This window comes from Dipteris shenzhenensis, chromosome 18 (genome assembly GCF_047967505.1).
Source record: "Dipteris shenzhenensis isolate YYH24624 ecotype China chromosome 18, Dip_SZ_1.0, whole genome shotgun sequence".
NCBI lineage: Eukaryota > Viridiplantae > Streptophyta > Polypodiopsida > Gleicheniales > Dipteridaceae > Dipteris > Dipteris shenzhenensis.
This window is the reverse complement of record NC_141613.1, coordinates 15,488,056-15,492,598: the sequence shown is the minus strand read 5'-3', so window position 1 is coordinate 15,492,598 and position 4,543 is coordinate 15,488,056. Positions and strand designations below refer to the sequence as shown.

The 4,543-nt window shown below is 36.7% G+C and overlaps 1 non-coding gene across 1 annotated transcript; it reads left to right on the top strand.

Annotated features, from left to right (window-relative positions):
* Nucleotides 1-845: 845 nt before the first annotated feature.
* On the top strand, nucleotides 846-919 carry TRNAT-AGU (transfer RNA threonine (anticodon AGU)). The gene has a single exon. It is a non-coding gene; the product is annotated as a tRNA-Thr (tRNA).
* The last annotated feature ends 3,624 nt before the right edge of the window (nucleotides 920-4,543 follow it).

The window sequence follows — 4,543 nt, the reverse complement described above, 5'->3', positions numbered from 1 at the left end:
TCCTAGAGCTTCTTCTTCGAGGACTCCAGTGACAACCTTGCGGCAAAGTTATATGGCACGAGAGTTTGTCGAAGCTTGTGTCATTCCGTCACCCCAAATCAAGTGGCACCTAGCAAATAAGAACGATAATACCACTGTCACCTGTGTCACCATAAAACCTACTCCCTGGATCCATAAATAAAACGAAGTTCTTTGTTTAGAACATTTCCTTGCCTCCAAAATGCCCGTATCTCTTCAAGTACTTGGTCCGTCTTGCATTAATTTCACAACGCTTTAACACTTGGGCGTAATAGAATAGATTACGCATACCTTCCGACTGAGCACTGCTGGGTCAACATACTCAGTTTTTGGTTCTCGGAGGTTTAGATATCGTAGTACTATGACCTTGGCAAGTATTATCATACTTTGTATGCCCTTCTAATCTAGATAACTCTTTGCTTAAACAATGCATTCTCCAATTACAGCTATGCTTCTGAGTGCTCAGTGTAAATCGCATTACAAGCGTCAAACTTTCCCGCTTTGTTTTAGTAAGCTCTGTCATACGACAGATTTCTTACGCACTTCCATTGTTCGATAAAATAAGCATTGTTTTACAACGTTATGTCGGCATGAGTTGCAGTCAGTTGGCCCAAAACTTGGGATCTGGTTTCGATCGCGTGCACCTTGCTGTCTGTTCGAGTGCGTCAGTGTCACTCTCGTAGAGTTCCGAACCGTAGTCCCTTAAACATAATTTGATTGAGTTCTTCACAACTTATTAAGGGGTGCCTTGCGGATCTTTCGTCGTTGGTCATACAGAATTATAAAACATATATAAAAATAAGTACTCTACTTTATTTGCACCCCAGGCTTTCATAGCTCAGTTGGTTAGAGCACCCGTTTAGTAAGCGGGAGGTCTTGAGTTCGACTCTCAATGAAAGCAGGAGTTTTCCTTTTTTCGAGGAAGTGCTACGTGTCCATATTTCATATAAGTTTCATTCACATTACAAAAAACTTGGACTAAAAAAGGGCCCTGTAAGGGAGCCCTTTGGAAGAATAAGGTGAATAAAACCCAATATAATGTTGGCTAGTGGAGGGCAAAGAATATTGAAAGTGGCCTAACTTCTCTATTACTTTATTCAATGACCCAAACAATGATGTGGAGCACCCACTTGTGTTGCCTCACCTCTCCCATCACATTTTCAAACTATAACCAAACTGAGAAACCTAGTTTCTCAACCAATGTAACTTGAAACCAAATCCTCCTGTCCAACTACCACACTCCTTTCATTTTCTCTCATCCTCTTTGCTCCATCCCTCTTTTCAAATTTCTTGCTTGCTTCTAAGCGAGAAGCTTCTTTCTTTGTTCTCCCCCTCATGGGATGAAATCTCACACCAAAATCGCATCTCTTCTCTTCTCTACCTGCGTTTCCCCCCATTTCACTCTCATTCTTTTAAACCTTTTAAGGTTTTCGAATGAGATTTACGGTACCTTCTTCTTTCTCTATTTTGGGTGCTTTTCTTTCAAATCTTGCCACTTCCTCTCTCATCTGAGATTATGCCACGATCTGAAATCATTTCATTGAGGAAGTAAAGACAATCAATGTTTTGAGTGAACCATGAATGATGCAGGGCATTTGGAGCTTAGAAGGAGCTATTGGACGAGATCCTTTGAGAAAGGATCAAAGAAGATTGACTTTCAAGCATTGCAATTGTTGTTGCTGATGCATAAAAATCAATCTTTCTTTTGCCCATCTCTCAATACTGGTCACTTTCCCTAATGCAATCTCTAAGGGTGCATGGTTTCGAACCACTTGTGAAGGTTTGGGGTCTATCCAAACAACTTGTATGGAGGTTTAGGTGAGACAATATTTGGAACAATGCAACACAGTGATTATGAAGAGATTTGTTTGTTAATGATGCAACTTTGAAGAAACAGTTAGTTCATAGTTCATTTTGTGTAGTTGAGTTATTTTGTTTTATTACAAGGTAGTTGAGTTGTTTTGTTTTATTACAAGGTTTGAGGACGTTGAAAGATTTGTTTGTTTTGTAAGAAATTTCATGAGAAATGAGTCTTTTCCACTCTTACTATCAATAGTTTTCTATAAAATATTGCTTGAAATAGATTTTGAGATGTTTAGGAGCATATAATTTGTTTTGAAGCAAGAAGCATCAACTTCACCATTCCTAGAACACAAGAGGGACCACTGGGAGGGACAAGTTTGATCACATTTTTCTTTCAAAGAACCTTGCTCCAAGAATCAGGCATTATTCATTCATGTAGTTTTATAATGTTTTTTAGTTTTCAATACAAATCAGGGTCTATCAGAGAAACTTGCATGGAGATTGAGGTGAGAGAACCTTTAGAGCAATGCAAGACAATGAAAATAACGAGATTTTATGGTGCAACTTTAAAGAAACAATTAATTTGTAGTTTGTTTTGGTAATTGTGTTGTTTTCTTTTAATACATGGTTTGAAGAGAAAGAAGGATTTGTTTGTTTTAAAAGATTCACTCTTACTATTGAGATTTTTTGCAGAATATGGTTTGAAATAGATTTTGAGTTGTTTGGAAGCATATAATTAGTTTTGGAGCAAAATCCATCAACTTTAGCATCCTAGATTACAAGAGGGACCATTGAGGACGAAAAATTTGATCACATTTGTCCTTCAATCACTATCAGGTATTGTTCATTCACATAGTTTAACAGTGTTAGATTATAAGCACATCTGTTTTTGAATTTATAGATTTCAACCGTTAGATTTTGTATGCAATTGGGGTTTTCATTTTTGCTTGATTTGATACTATTTTGAAGCATGTCATGTCTATATATTGTTTGCTAATGTCAATGTTATATTATATTTATATATAGGTGGGAAGTACCGGGTGAACTCGTAGTGGCTAAAGTAGAAAATAATAGAATAGTAGAGGAAAGTGTACAAAATCATGTAGGCCCTAGGAATTAAAAAAAGGTGGATATCCATTCTCAAATTGATGCAAAGAATGCATCATTTCTAAAGAGGAATAAATCCTCCTTAGCAAGTGAGAGTGATTTAGTAGCTCTTCAAAATCAAGGAAAAACACATATGGATTTGTGGTTAGACGGGAAGATATATCCAATAGATCCACAAACTTGTTAGACTCCTTAATTCCATGGATTGACCAGCTTAATAAAGTTTCTATGTAAGGGTGATAATGATTTGTTAGGATATTGTCAAAGGTTGATTGCTCATGAATTAAGTAGCCTTCACAACCAAAAGGATTAAAATGTTGGAGGCTTGGAATCAACACTTGGTGTCATCTATGCAAGCTACAAGTGTTCAGATGTCTATGCATGATGGCATAGAGAAGAAAATTTAGGAATTATAGGTAAAGGTTAAAACATTAGATGCTTAGTTGGGAGAGAGCACTATAAATGCAATTCACTTACAGATGCAAAACACAGTTTTGAAGGATGAGATCAAAAATTTAGGAAAAACATTATCATTCATGAAGGATACTCCAATGGGTCCAAGACTACATAAGAGGAAATTGCATCCAATGGATGAAATATCCAAGAAAAGCGGTCATTGGAAGTGGCGAGTGAGAGCTTGCAAGAGTTTTTAAGAACTCATGTCTATCCATGATAAACACTCTGGTGCTATGGGTGAAGTGTTTACAAAATAAATATTGGAGTCTGTTATACAATATTCAAAATTTAAAAGTCTAAAATCAGAGATAACATCTCAGTAAATGAATAAAGTTGTAGAGCATTTAGTGCAACTAGTACACAAGGAGTTTGTGATAGTACAGGGATAAGTACAAGGGCATATCAACTCATATTTAAGAGCTTAAAAACAACATGTCTTTTTGTGGGAACAAAAGTTAAACCCTCGCTTCCTAAACTGACTGATGTTTATAAGGATAAGCATGCACTCAATGTGGGCATACTTGATTTAGTCAGTGAGCCCCAGCATGTATGTAGTACACTAACTTTGAAAGGGAAGGTTGGAGAGTCTAAAGAATTGGAATTAACATTCAACACCAACTTTGTGATGGATGTTTGAAGGATTGCAAGCCATGGTGAAGTTGTATGATATGCCTATAAAGGAATGCAATAACTAAAGATCATACTAATGCTTGATGAAAGTGAGGTGGTCAAATTTAGAAAGACTTAGTTTGACAATGATGAATAGAATATTGGACCTTCAAGTTGAGCTTAATGATACAAGATAGTGTGCAATCAAATCAGGAGATTTGGTGGTTGGCTGCTTTTGAGGTACGATGGAAATTTGAATCTTAATGTGGTAATGTAAAAAGACTTATAGTATTTTGAATAGGATGTGAGTTATTTTTGCAGGCGCCAAAAGAGTCACATTCAATTTTGAAGTGGTTTTTTTACCAACCCAATATCCCAAAAGGGATCAAAAGTCATAACAATGGTGAGCTGCTTGAAGTTGAGGGCTATGGATCCTACTGTGTAGAATGACATCTAGCTCTACTGACCTCAAGACTATCAAATGTACTTTTAATGTGGCACATGGAGCGAATACAAGCCATCCTTGTCTGTTGTGCATGCAAATGAGACT